Source organism: Phaenicophaeus curvirostris, chromosome Z, assembly GCF_032191515.1.
Source record: "Phaenicophaeus curvirostris isolate KB17595 chromosome Z, BPBGC_Pcur_1.0, whole genome shotgun sequence".
Lineage (NCBI taxonomy): Eukaryota > Metazoa > Chordata > Aves > Cuculiformes > Cuculidae > Phaenicophaeus > Phaenicophaeus curvirostris.
Genome location: NC_091431.1, coordinates 57,237,003 through 57,252,465, shown reverse-complemented (window position 1 = coordinate 57,252,465; position 15,463 = coordinate 57,237,003). Strand labels below are relative to the sequence as shown.

Below are 15,463 nucleotides of genomic sequence, written 5' to 3'. Positions count from 1 at the left end.
TACTTGGCAGGGTGGTTGTGGCATAAGAACCTGTAGAAAATATTTCTGCTTGACTAACAACCATAAATTTTCTTCATCTGAATTCACACATCAGGGTGACACCCAGCTTCTGAAAACCTGTTCTGTTGTAGCATGCTATGTATGAAGTAATTGTTATTGTTGGAAATGTGGGCTTTCTGATACTACAGCTTGTGACTTCTCAGTACAGGACGGTAGACATTGAAGAAACAGTACATATGGAGCTTACAGAGAGGAAATCTGCTAAAGGTGAACTACTGACAGATCCTTGTATTTTTCCATGCTATACCTACTGTGAGACAGGAATCAATACAATAAGATGCCGCTTGATTTCCAGGAAGAGAGCTATCAGCAATGATATATAGTTAATTGCCTTAAAGTGACACATTTTAAACAAGGATCTTGACAGCTTTATGCTTGAAGTGTTCTGCCTGAGCTGTTAGAGAAAACAAAAGGCTGGAGCCTGTTGCTACAAGTGAAGGCTGTGGGACTCACAGGGAAGTACATTCTCATCAGTAAAACTGAAGCCAAATTCTATGTTAGAGAACCATTTGCTACTGCCTTCCAGTTAAATTGGCTAGTGCTATTCAGAACAGGTCAGACTATGTGTAGAAAAATATACTCAGGTCTAAGTATTTTACTGATAGTGTAAAGTCACCAAAAGTGAGTGCATTCGTGAGAGAGAGTAACAACTTCATACCATGAAGGAATGAAGACTTAAGAACAGAAGCAATTGAAGGTAAAAAAAATCAGCATGCCGGGTGTATGTGTGTGTGAATAGGGTAGCTAAGATGTAAAAGAATTAATATTGGAATAATTGTACATGATCTTGTAGCACGAAAGGGTTGTATATAGAATGCAATAAGCAACAGAATTAAAGAGAACAAGGGAGAATATAGGCTTTTGGTAATAATTTCCATTGCTAAGACCTACTAGACTGGTATAGCTTCCATCAGCCCCAAGTCTTAAGTAATTTATATCTGGATTGAACAGTTTGGGTACTTAGAGAACTTATGCATTCACTGGAAAATAAAGGAAACAATAGTGATTTGTATTTGCAAATTCGTGCTGCAACTTTATGTATGGTACAAAAATACAGATAAACGCTTTTTTCCTCGTATGCTTCACTATGTTTGAGGATCTAATTTGCATTTGACATTTGTGGTCTTGCTGATCTTTTCCTTACTCTACTTCACCATTTACTTTACCACTTAGTAAGAGTTACTCCTTTCTTATATCTCATTGTGCTCTTTTTCTCCCCTTCCATTGCCAACCTTTCTTTCATATCTTTTCCTCTTTTCTCTGCTCCCTTTGGCATTAACCTTAAATACTGCTGTTATATTTACAACTTGTCCAGAATCTGTCTGTCAAAATAATTCCCTTTAAGGATCATCTTAGGAAGAAGGTTAATTGGCTAACAGTATTTATATGCCATATTTATGCTGTCACTCATCTGTATAACAAAAAAAAATCTGCCAAAAATCTGAAATTACAGAATTCTTTTTACTCTTGTCTCACCACCTGCAGTAACAAGGGCTTTGAAGTCAGAATTTAGTAAACAAACATCATGGTGGTTGTGCATAAGGCATGGCAAAATCAAGCCAAATTTCTTGGTACTGAAACTCCTCTGTAGTGCTGACAGCGGTAAAAGCTTGCTTTAGGAGGTAAGCCAGAGAGGTATGAATCACAGCCTGAAAGCATCTCCTACATTGATCTGTGAAGTGTTCCTTTTAGAGCCAAGGCTCCAGTTTAGAAATTGTCATTGTTACTTGAAACTCTGGTATGAATATTTGTAATAAAACTTTATCTTCCAGTAACAAAATTTTGTAGTTTTTGTGATTTCTTTTTGTTTTCGTTGCAGCACACAAATTTCCTATACTGGACTACACGCTTATTGTCTTGCTGGTGTATAAATGTGGAAAAATGCAGACCATCTTCCAGAATCATGGATCCTAAAAGATTACAGAAAATGGCAGACTAATGTTAGAGGTAAAATATGTAAATACAAACCAAATTGTTATAGTCATAGACTAATGATCCCTCTTTACATAATCATTGTTTATTCCTTTCCTTGCCGCTTTCCTGCCTCTTTTCTTTTGCTGTTCCTTTCTTCTGTAATTGTGGCCATTTGTCATTCAGCTTGTAATGGCTGACTTAAATATATTTTGTCTATAGTTAATTAAGCAGTGAGAGAGTCTTCTTGGAGATATGTATGTACTCAAGATTGTGTTTAAGTTATGTCAGTATCAATATTTCCAAAAACACATAGGCTGCTCCTGTTCGTATTTTAGCACCTTTTCTGGATAGATTCTTTACAAAACTGCTTGCTAGTATTTGCTTCAAATTTAGAGTTCCTATAGTATTACTTGAATTTTATTATATGATAGTCTGTGATAATCGGTATCAATTAAAAGAAGAATCTGTTCACCAGTGATAGTTTGCTGAAACAGAGGTGTTAACCTTTTCACTCCTCTGATATTTTACATGCAGTCCATAGCACTGTGAATAAATGTATTTCAGAAATGCTTATAAATTCTTATGCTACTTATTATTTACCTGTTAAGCTTAAATAAAAGAGGCCATTAACAAATTACTTTTAATACATTGGATTGATGAAAATTTCTTAGATTACGTTGACATTCACCCGGTAAGTTCCTCTTGGCAGCTTCATACTGTATATTACATGCATGTCAACATATAACAGCAATAGCGTATGCAGTTTCTTTTAAATATTTGAAAAACATTAGCGTGAAGCTGGGTAATCGGATCTTTGCACATGTTGAGTACACTGTCCTCCTATGAGCTGCTGGTGGATAATAGAAGGTTTGAGAGGAAAGTTGGGCTTCACTGCCTTCAGAACTTTTCACACTGGGCTGTTAGTCCATGTACTGTCTGATGTGTATTATTTATAGAGTTACTGGAATATATTAATCCCATCTTTTTAGATTTTTTTTAATGTTACATATATGCATACCTTACTACAAGTTTAATCATGCATCACTCAATCCATTCTCTGCCCTGCCTGTAATTGTGTTTGGGATTGTGCTGACCCTGGTGGAGGACCTTGCACTTGGCCTTGTTGAACTTCATGAGGTTCACACAGGCCCACCTCTCAAGCCTGTCAGGGTCCCTCTGGATGGTGTCCGTTCCCTCCAGTGTGTTGACTGCACCACACAGCTTGTTGTCATCAGCAAACTTGCTGAGGTTACATTTGATCCCACTGTCGGTGTCTGCAACAAAGATGTTAAACAACGCTGGTTCCTATACCAGCCTCTGAGAACGCCAGTTGTTACCATTCTCCATTTGGACACTGAGCCATTAACCACAACCCTTTGAGTGTGCCCAGCCAGGTAATTCCTTATCCACTGAGTAGTCCATCCATCAAATCCGTGTCTCCAATTTAGAGACAAGAATGTCATACGGGGCAGTGTCAAATGCTTTGCATGTATAGGTAGATGGTGTCAGTTACTTTTCTCCCTGATCCATCAATCTACTTTGGATAAACACCCATCTACTTTGGAGTGATTATACGTTTAGTGTAAAGCTATATTACGCATCTCATTTTGAAAAAAGCTGTCCTGTAGTGCCCCTGTGTACCATTCCCATCCATAGGGAAGGTCCTCAAATGTTGTGTAAGTTATGGTCCAAAGTTGCTTTGCAGGTTACTTGTAGCTCAAGGTTTCTTAGAACATTTGGTGTTCTCAGGAATGATCTGGTAGTTTCTGTCTCTTTGCTATCCTGTGGTGTTTTACGTATTAGGCTCTCCTTTTTCTGCCTTGTCTTCCTTTAGAATATTTTTTTAAAATTGTTTTTTCCTTGCTTGTTTCACTGCCTTTCCTTCTTCTGACTTTTGCATGTGGCTTTATTTAGTGTTGTCCAGGGCATGTTACAGTGTCAGAAGGCAAATCTTGTAAGGGTCTGGTACCACAGCCTGTGATCTATGGGAACCCTTGCCACAGACAGAAGTAGTAGAGGGAAGAAAAGGAAGATGTGATTAACAAGCTACTGCCCTCAATGCCTGAGTTAGGACTTCGTGGCGGCCAGGAAGCAGTACCTCACATACAGATGAGCTATCGACTGTACAGTGATGGGATCTTTCCCCTTGGGAAGCAGCAGTTCCTGGCTCCTGAGTTCCTTCCAGCAAGTTCAACCACTGACTTAGAAAAGAAAAATATAACCTGACATATAATCCTTGGCAAGTTGCTGACCGTTGTATCTGAGGGATGAGGGGAAACTATTCTTAGTGATCACACAGTTCTTTTCTGTATAAGCAGTAATTCTTTGTTTACAGCCTTGGGAAAAAAGAAAAAGAAAAGTCTGGGTTGAAGACAGAAAGTTCAGAGTAATTTCTGTGTGTAAGAGGGCCCTTTTACAGATGATTGAATTCACCCCTGTCTGGGGTGAATGTAACATTGTTTAATAATGTGAAGCCTTAAATTATATCCAGCTGATTCTGTAGGGGGATTTTTGCAGACAGGAAGAAGTTAATTATCCAAAGTTGGATCCAGATCAAGATAGGTTTATTGGCTCACACACTGGAAGCTTGATAGCTCTTAAGGGGTAAGCGATTATAGGGTTTTTTATATCGTTTGTAAGTATGTGCTGTTCTGTAAGAACGTACTTCTCCAGCCTGCTCAAGAAACAACTTTTTGCATGCTCATTAATGAATTACGCTTTTCTTGAGAAAAGGAATGTAACCCAACAAAATACTCCAATAGTTACTGCAAGAAAATCTAAGTAGAAGCTTTTTTAAGTCATGATTTAGGATTTTTGAATGCCTTTTCATTTCATGGATGCTAGCTCTTAGATAAAAAAGTTCTGTTGATAATAACCTTATTACTGCATTTTTTTTACCTCAAGTCTAGTCAGAGTCAACATGATCAGTAATGTTTTCAGGGCCCTCACTGGTCATAATGTGCTCATCTTGACGATATGGATATATTGAAGAATCATTGCTAGATTTTTGTTGTATTAATGGCTACTGATTTGGTTCCTGAACTGTGAAGTGAAACTTACTGATAAAATTCTAGACCAGAAAGCTAACGAGTGTTTTATTATTGACCCTCTCAGGAATTAAATCTTCAGCCACTATTAGAAAATTAAGCATGAGTATTAATTAATCCTAATTAATTATATTACTCATAATTCCGGTTTCATTTCAATTAGTAAGAATTTGCTGTTGAGTTCAATAACAGTTGGACTGGACTCCCATTGTCAAATTTTGTGGGGTTCTGCTGACCTCTACTAACTCCTCTGGTTTATATGAATCCTAAGCTATCAATACCATTTGTAATAATTTATAGGAAGATAGTCAAGAATATGATTTGTCATAAGAATTATATTATTTTAACTTACAACTTGACTTAACACAGTCGTTAAAAGATTTCAGAGGTTATAATCCATATGTAAAGTGAAGTTAGTATCCCCTTTTCAAGTAGCTTTAGGGATGGTGAAACTCAAATACATGAAGGAATGGAAATAAGCTTATTACTGTGCTCTTAAGACAGGTTGCTGCTTAGAAATTATTAAGAAGAAAGTACTTGTTTCCAGCTGTAACAGGCAAGATGTTCTGAATTACCCAAGACATGTGGGATCATTGTGAAAGCATCTTGAACTACTCAGAAACTTTATGAAATACGGTTATACAAAAATGAAATTATTCTGAGATCCAGTAGTAGCCTTCTTTTCTGTTGTTAAATTTAATTGAGCAGAAGAGGTGTTCTAGGATAGTTAAAGCCTATATCTGGTAGAAGACCTTACTACAACAACAACCTTCTTCTCCTGTGGGAGAAGATACACTGTTAATTCAGTGTATCTGCGTTAAATGTGGTTAATCTATTTGTGCTAGTTTTGTAGAACTAATGTTTTGTAGATGAGTCTAAAGTGCAGATAAAAAATGACATCTCTGTGCAGACAGAATTCATTTTCTGCAAGGGAATTTCATCTCTTGTGAGCACAAAAAAATGTGACATCTAAATAATGTTTTGTGAAAGTTGCCCATGTACAAATGGAGACTGAAAAACAGTTTCCTTGGGAAAGAAGTGATGTATAAAAGAAAACTATTGGGAAATTCAGATCTTACTGAAGTTAATACTTTTTCCATTTCTTTTACAAGGTCAGTTTTCATCTTCAGTTTTCCGAAAGTAGGCTACCCAGGTGAGAAAGTGAGATCTCACAAAAAATGTAAAGAAAAGTCATGGTAACAGCCTTTAACAGTACATTTTTTACACTGTGTAATTTTTAGTAACTGATGATTTTTTAAACGTATCGTGATTTTTGAAACATTGATGGCAGCATAGTGTCAATTCCTTTATTAAATGAAGCTTCAGTATAATGGTGATATGAAATAAAAAAAACAAGAAAACAAGGACAGGATGCTTACTGCTTTACTGACTGACCTACACGCAGCTTGAAATGAAAGGAAATACAGCAAATCCACTTCCTATTCCAGTCAAACCCTGGAGCTAAAAAAAGAACTAGGAATAGTAATGGCAAAGTAAGTTGTCTGAAAAGGACCACAGATTGTCAAGGTGAAAAGGCAAGTAACAAGTTTATTGAAGAGACAGCACATTGTGCCTTTTTTCAACCTTATTCTCGGTTCTGTATGTATTTTAACTTTGGCAAGAAGAAGAAAAAGTCTCTTTTATTATTTACCTTACATGAAGAATGTTGTAAATTGCTTAAAATAAGTTGATTTAAGGAAATGTCAACATTTCAATCTTCTGCATTTCTTGTATTGACATTTCTGGGGTTTCTGTCAGTTTTTGATTAGATTTGTAAGATGGGCACACAACTCTCTCCTGTGAACACCAAACATATTTCTCTAATTATTATTACTGTGTTATACTTCCTTTTTTGAATACTTGCCAATGATAATACTTGCCTACTTTTGTGTAAGTATCTAAGGATCTGAGGTGACTATAGTAGGTACAGCAAGCGTTGTGTTGTCTAATGTTAGTACAGGAAATGCTTCCTAGCCCAGCAACTAATAACAGAAGGATGAGATTTGGTAGTTTTGTCATCTTAGTGTAGTGTTGTTGTTGGTATGCCAGTAGTAGCATCAGACGCTGCACCATTTGCCTCAGATACAAGTTTGTTAAGGTTTTTCCTACCAGCCTGTATTTCCTAGGAAGCAATCAGCATTTAAGTGGGGTCTGACATGCATTTAAATGATAGGTTTGAATTCGTGAGCCAGGCTCTGTAAATTTACTGACTCTAGACTCTTCAGAATCAGTAAAATTTTCAGGTTTTTGGTACCTCTGTTATTTTGCTAAGTGCAATCATCAAGCAAAGCCCTTTGTGTTCTCTGCTAACCAAGCTTAACCATCTGGCAGATATCTGTAGATTTAGTTTCCCAAACCATAATTTCTTTCCAGTGCTCAGCCTAGGAGGATGACTGGGGGCCTCCATTGGCGTCTGCTTTTTTGTTATTTTAAACATTGCTTCCAGTATTTCTGCCCAGGACTTAGCACCCTTATTTACTTTAGAGTATTTCCAGCAGATGGGGAGGAATGTTCCGTTTTCCTCACATTCAGCACATTTCCAAAGAATGCGGATTTCTTTTTTTTTTGGTCTATAATGGAACAAGATACCACTGGAATATTATGTTTTATGAAGGGTTTCTTTGTCAATTGCACTTTTTTATCATCCCAGAAATCTATTAGATGCCACTGCTCATCATCATTGTGTTGCTTCAACTATGCCATAAAAGCAGAAGCTTAGTCTGAAGAGCCAGTCTGCTCTGAAGAAATACTCTGAGTCTTGTACGTCTTACAGCTCTGCTTTCATGAAAACCATGCTAACCATGTCCGACAATTACAATTTAGAAAACAAACAACTGCTCTAGCTTACAGGAAGAGCAAAATAGTGCTCAATTCCAAGATAATAAGAATTGTTAAAAAAAGCAAACCAGAAAAATATTATTGGTATTTTTTTTCTACTGGTTTGGGAGGGTGTCAAATTAGCATGCTATGGGAGGTTTTAGAAGCTTTAAATTATAAAGACTAGCTCTGTGGTTTTGCTAGTGCTTTGTGTTGGTGACCTGTCTTGCACACCCTCTGCTGCAACATAGAGGATTTATATTCTAAATATATGAACCAGTACCATTGCAAGGCTGGGAAGCATAAACTTTCCATGCACTTAGCACTGCTGTGAAACCAATGAAGCTATGCTGAAGTTATGTTGACATTGAAGGGGTTTACTGTTAAGAGTGATGAGGATGGTACCCATTTTGTGGCCCATTCTCCAATTGTGCCTAGGTAAGGTTATTTTAAAGAGTGTTCTTAGCAGCCAGATTAGTACATTTTCAGTGAAACAATTCTGTTCCAAGCCTAGGAAGTACAGATAAGAAATAAACATTAATCTAAAATCTGTGGTTAAGTAATTATTGGTACGATAAAAGTCTGCCTTTCCAGTTTTTTCATCAGCCGATTCATCCAGATCAGGTCTTCTGTCAATACTGGATAGACTGAAGTCAGTGTAGTTTAGAAAACTGTCGTGGGTGTTTCTAAACCTTTTCAATCTATGGTAAGCGAGGCTGTGGGTAGTGTAGCTACACGATGGTGATAGCTTCTCCATATGTGCCTAGAGAATTATGTAGGACACAGAATAGGCTCAAATAACAGTAGTAGGGAAAGTCTAGGGAAGGAGCATGGGAATGGGTCATAGTTCTTAATCTTTCCAGCCTGCAACATAGGCAGAAGATGTTTCAGAGTGTATTCTGGAAGAGAGGGTGTGGAAGTTCTCACAGTCCTCAGGGACCTCATGATTTGGCAGGTGAATTCCCCCTTCACAAACAGCCTTATAGCCTGTAGCTACTGGCACCTTGCCTGTTTCTCTGGTTTGAAAATGGAGGAGTGTATTTCCATGTATAAAAGTACCTCTGTCTACAGTTCACCTCAAATAGTTGTTGAGAAGCTGCCGCGCTTTGTAGATGGCCTTAAGCCTCAGGCTGTGTGACAAAAGCTTTTTCTGAAAGCACAAGGGAACATAAAATACATATTTTTTGGTGATTTTTTTATCTAAGCACTTGTACTGTGCTGGAGATACTGTTCAGATGCAAATTGGAGTTTGTCCTGAAGAAGATGAGAAATATTTGGGAAAAAAAGCTGTTTGTCTTTCTAATTTCACTTTCTACTTTAAGTCATACAAAGCTGGTGGGTGCTGATTATTGTATTTCCTCTTTACTTCTTGTAATGCCCCTCTCTAACACAAGCACTAATATAAGCATTGCTGCAAATGGATCTGTCATGTCTTTTTTTTTCTTTTAACATCAGGAGTGTAAAGGAGTCTAAAAAAGAGGCTTAAAATTACAAAAATCTCAAGTATTTAGAAAAATGCCTGAAATGCTTTATAATACTAACAAAATGTTGAGAATTTGTACTGAATGTGTCTTGAGACTCTTGTGACATGAGACAAAAAGGGTTCTGGAAGCCCTGCTGCCCTTATCTGCTGGCATGTTTTGCAGTCTGACACCATCCCAGAGATCTACAAATGTTATTTTAAAATTGACTGGAACATTTAAAGCTGAATCAGTTACTTGATTCTGACTTGCCCAATGTGCTAGTGATTTTACACTAGCACGTGGAAGTATCCAAGCAGCTGTATTTTACAGCTGGCCTTTTTTTCTCTTTCCTACACCAAATGCAATCTTCCATTTTAGAGAATACATTTAGATCTCTGGCTTCTAAAAATTGATGAATGACTGTTCAAAAGGGCTTATGAGCACTACAAGATTTGCATGTATCCGTGTTAATAGGTCCATCCTATCATTTCATGGTGAGAAAGCTTACATTGTATGCACAGTACATAACTGGTGCATATGCAATGTGTGTAAAACACTGATAAAATCCTGCATTCAGATAAAAAGAGAATATAACAATATAAGCTTATAAAAGTCAAGTAGCAAGGACATTAGTCTTATTTGGAAGATGTTGCATTGCAATGACAATATGAAGGTTTTCAGTCTATTTGAGAATTAATAGTCCCCATGAGAGTAGTGTAATAGGGAAAACAATCACCAGAGATATAAGAAAGAGAAAGCAGACCTTTCACACTTGAATGGTTTAATCAAAGTGTCATTTAAATCACCATTTGTTTCATTCCTGAATGCTGTTTCACAGAGCTTACATAAAGAAAAACACAATGGGAAATGAAGTTCACAAATTTTATGATTTTCTTACTGTAGTTCCATGGAGAAATGAGGGCATTTTATAACATGCTCAGCAAATGTTCTTTCTGATTAATGGGTATCAGAAATTGATAGCTTAGCCTTCCTTTCTCCAAATAATGCTTCTTTCTTTTATGGGTGGAGAAACTGAAGCAAAATGATAAAGTTAAAAAAACCCTCTTCCTACTGCTCTGGAAGCTTCATTTCCTACTGAGCTGTTTTGATAACTGAACAGAGTGACTGATATTAATGGATGATGACATGAGAGTGCCACCATTTTCAGTCATTAATTGCAAACAGGCATCATATTTTTGATTTTAGAAAGCTACTAACCATATGTATGTCTGCATCAAAAAGCTAAGCAAGACATCTTTTCTGTACCACCTTGACCAAATTATTTCATTTCACTGCTGCTGTTACTCTTGCTGCTCTGTGTGAAGCCTGGTTCAGGTCTAAATTTTGGGTTCACAGGTTCTGTATCTTGTAAAGTATTTGCACAGTAAGAAGCACAATGAGATTTAAATCTTCACTGGAATGTCCGGGTACTACTTTGATATAAGTAAATCAGTTACAAACAATTCAATAAGTAGTCACATCTTACGTATAATAGATGGAGTTTAGTGCAATTAAGAGTCTAATGGAACAAGAATGAATAGCAAAAGATTTGCCTGCAGCTTGGGAGAGGACAGATGCAGTCTGAGGCAATGCTGGCTTCTCCTACGAGCTGTATTTCCAGTTATGCTTACTGCAAAGTGAAAGAATATTTTGCATAATGGAATTTGCAATTTTTTGCTGTTTAAGCCAACCGCACAAATCACACCCTAAATGGTTTCTCTTTCATAAATCCCAGTTCAGCTTATTGTTACATGCCCCACTGCTCAGTGACATTCCACTCTCCCATAAATGTATTTATTGGTTACTTTCTCAAACTCTTGCTAGAGGCTATTAAAAGTACTTGCCAGTAATATCTTAATTTAAATTAGTTAAGTATTCCCAGAAAGCCATAACTGTTAGCACAGTCCTGGCACTATACAGCGCAGCTGTACAATGCTAAACAATTCACGTATATAGAACACATTCCTGACGTGGTGCCTGAGCCAGCTATTTTGGTGCTGGCCAGTATGAATTGGTGGTGTGAAAATCAGTGTTTATACAGAGCAGAAGGTGAACAGGAATTCTCAAGAGAAGGGGGAGTCACTGTTTGGATGACAATGGGAAGAGAAGGAATAAGTTCTTCTGGCTCTGCCTGGAAAGCAGGTTTCCATTCTGAATGCAGAATCTGGAACTGTATTCTGGTGTTTGTTTCTTTGTATGTAGGGCATAACCCTGCAGATGTTCTTGAAAAATAAACAGATTGAACTGGAGACCATACTGCTACCTTTTGTGTATATCTTGTTTTGATTTCTTTGCCAGCCACTTAGGATCTGGTGGCAATAGTTACTTGTTCAATTACTGTGAATACCTCCTCTTGATTTAGCTTAAAACACACTGTGCGCTTCACCTTGGAAATGTGGTGTCTTGTGGTTGTTCCTCAGTTTCTTCCTTTCACCTTGGCAACAGCTTTCCAGGGAGCCTCTGTATGGGCACATGAAACTCAGAACTTGACCCATTATCATCTTCCCTTCCGTTTTGTTGCTATGTTGCTCTGTTGTGCTGAACTAGGCACTATGGTTTCCTCTTTGCAGAGGGTTGGGGTGGAAAATGTAAGCCTCAGGAATCAAGGTCTCGTTTAAAAAAATTGTATCTTACCAGTTGATAGGAATGCCACTGAAATAAGTGAAGGTAACATACAATTTTTATAAAGAGACTTTTTTTTTTTTTTTTTTTCCCAGATCATGCAGCAGAAAGGAGCTGGTCATTTGAGATAGCTGGATTTGTTTTTCTAGAATTTCAACATTCATCTGACACTCCTTTACCATTAAAAACAAAACAAAAAATAAACCCAAACACCCCACATCACCAAGTATTCTTATTCAATGTTTTCTTACTCACTGCACAGACAAGGCCACACATTCTCAGACACCTGCCCAGGAAGATTGGGTAATCAGTTTAAAAACGATAGACTGACAGTTTTAGTCCAAAAATATACAAATACACGTCATTATTCAGAGGCAGTACACCGTACCTTGATGTAGTAGAACTAATTACAGACATTTGATGCTGTAACATGGCTGTTTGAATGTTCATATAATATGGTGTGTTATCATTTCCAATAATGCATCACATTACTGTGCATTGATGGCATTGAGGAGTTAACACTGTTGATCTTACTATGTGGATAACATATGAACAGCTGGAGGGTCGATGCTGACTGCTTTCAGGGATCTCCCATAAACAGATGGAAGGAATACTCCCCAGCAGAATTCAGACTCTTGAAGAAATCCAGATGACTGCCAAATCAAAAATGTCACTGAGTGAAAAACGTTAAAAATGGTTTTGTCTCTAAGAATTCTCTCACGCTGCAATATGATTTCTGTTACGAAAATACATTTAAAAATAGCTTGAGAGTTGCTTTCTCAGACTAACCGTAGGATTGTGATTATTGATAGATGTGCCTCAAAGGAAGTAGTTGACACCTGTGGCAGCATTTCTTTGAAGGTCTCTTTATTTAGAGAACATTTTGACACAGATCTCTGACATCTCTCAGCTTCAGGCAGCTGAGGAATTAAAATGATTCTTGTAGAATGTTTGGAGCAGAACAATCAGCTTGACTATTGATGTAATATAGTTATGTAGTTAATTAATTCAATGTGGTTATGTATAGCAGCTGTCAGGAAAAGAAACCCAAACTTTGTTGTATGAAATGCAGAATTTGTCATGCTCTTGCAGATTATGAACTTGCAGAAATGCACACTAATGCAAGAATTAGATTGGTGTTTTGATAGTGTTGAGAAAATGGGCCAGGAGATAAGTAAAGCTTCTACTCAGATAATGGCACATTCAAAGAAACCATAAATAGAGGAAAGTTAGTGCAGAGAGGTAAGTCTACAGGCTTTATTCACATTTTAGATTAGTATAATTAAATTATCACTTGAAACGATTAGTACATTTTCATGGCTGCATGTGCGTTAGAGGAACAGTAACAGAAGAAACTTTTCAGAGTAGACTGCTGGCTGAAAACAGTGTGTCAGTAAAGACTGAAGTCATCCTATTGCTTTCCAGGGGTCTCTGTGGTTTAAGTTGATGATTTTGGTTCAGCTCACAGAAGACAGCTGTAAGCACGATTAGCAGTGACCTGTTAAAGGCAAGTCAAAGAAAATAACAAATACACTTATGATTTAGATTTTACTGCAAGAGTTTTCAGTTTGCTACAAATGGAGAGCACGACAACATCCCCCACCCCTGCCTCCTTAGCACTGTCCTGTGGTTAACCTGTAAATACAGCTTTGCATTCCCAAGTGCTGGTCATCCACCATCTTTTTTTTTTGTGAAAATGAAGTGCTGAGGTACTTACAAGCAATGCTGCCCAAGAAAGGTTGTGCTGACCTCATGTACCATATTTGATGTCCTTCCATGGGCAGTACTAGAGAGCAGCAACACTTTGATTTGGATCAGCTAGAGGATGTGGAACAAAACTGTTCTCTGTGAGAACAGCTGCACCTCTCCTATGTGGCAACAGTCATTGTTCAGTGACTATTGTAGAAAACCTGCTGTAGGTATTATATGAGAGTTCAGTTAGAATTCACAAAACTCATCAGGAGAGCAGCTGGAATGTGCTCTTTATGTATTAGCATGTTTAATCTCTTTTCTGTTGTTTGGGATGGCTGAGTGTTACTGTGACTCCAAAATGTCTGCCCATTCTCTTCCATCCTCTAAGGAAACTGAGAAGACAAGAAGACGAGGAGAATCAAGAAGACAAAGGTAAAGCTAATCTCAGCTGGCGTATAATTTGTCCAATACTTCTCTATGCCTTTTCTAGCCTGGATAGTAATCACATAAAGTAACTGCCGTGAAGAAGGCTGTCACTTAATTTTCCTGAAGATAAAGGCTCTTTCTGAGTTCTTTACTACTGCTTTGGGGCTGTGGTTCCTGGCCAAGATCCCCAGTGTCTTGTGTGAACTCTTCTAGCCATGAGTAATGTTGTTTTTCAGACTGTCAGTGATAGCACTGTGACTACTACACACGCCTCAGTGGGAGCTTTGCAGCTGAGCTAGCCGAGATGGCTTTCAGCCAAGAATAAGCATAGTCCATTGGCCAGGATCTGACTCTCTGCACTGTGCCCTGAGGACAGTCGTTTATAATCTTTACCTTTTGGTCCCTAGTTTTCTTCCTGCATTTCTCCACCTGATTGTTACAAACACTCACAAGCAAGTTCCCATAAGGAGGGAAAACAGAAGCCACATTTTGGAGGGTTAATGCCTGAACACTGAAGAAAACCCTACAACCCCAGTTCTCAGAAGCCACTATTGGAAATCTAGTGTCTGATCTTTCTGCCTAATTTTCTTCATACGTCACAGTTGGATAACACTATTTACTGGCATACTGGGAAGGTTTCAGTGATGGAGTGATTACTTTTTGTGAAGGGCTGTATTTCATTAGAACATACAAAAATATCTTCCAGTTTGCTACAAGATCTCTGTGGATTTTAGTAACCAGGTGCTATCCTCACATAAAGCTGAGAGGAGAATAAAAACTGTGTGAGAGCAGACTATCTTCCTGTTTACCACCTTACCAGAGAACACCAGAAGCATGCAAAAGGCTGGTAATTGCTTTTCTCCATTTAGATAAAGAACTTACCCTAGTTCCTGCCACAATCTTGCAGTCTGTTTTTGACACTTGTCTGACATGTGCTGATCTCACATATGCAAAAATAACATTGAAGACTGATGTTGACGATTCTGACAGTACTAATGCAAAATGAAATTTTCTTTGTGAAAAGAATTCAGAAAATTATTTCTTGCTATTGTGAACCAAGAGACTTAGGGCCTCACAATTATTGTGGTTTAAGAAGGTGGTGTCTCAATCCTCAGTGACTAATCCAATGAAAGGAGCAAGATAGCTGGCAGTCCTGGCACGTTGATTTTTGCCTTTCTGAAACTAAGTAGTAGAGCTGTACATCAGTAACAATGTAGGAGAGACTCGAGCTGTGCTTTTAAAGTGCCTATAAATGAAGTCTTTGATTAAGGGTGCCATAGGCATGCATGTAAGAGTGAAGACAAGGAAATCCTAATGTAAATTCATCAGGCATACCTCCCCACCAAAAAAAACCGAGAAGGAAGTAGAAAGACATCGAGGACACAAACTGCTCCTCATGGCCACTGACAAGTCACTACATTT

At 37.8% G+C, this 15,463-nt stretch overlaps 1 long non-coding RNA gene across 1 annotated transcript; it reads left to right on the top strand.

Moving 5' to 3' along the window:
* The first annotated feature begins 218 nt into the window (after positions 1–218).
* Positions 219–12,450, top strand: LOC138733219 (uncharacterized). The gene is made up of 4 exons (XR_011339392.1): positions 219–267; positions 1,880–2,007; positions 10,658–10,753; positions 12,031–12,450. It is a non-coding gene; the product is annotated as an uncharacterized lncRNA (long non-coding RNA).
* The last annotated feature ends 3,013 nt before the right edge of the window (positions 12,451–15,463 follow it).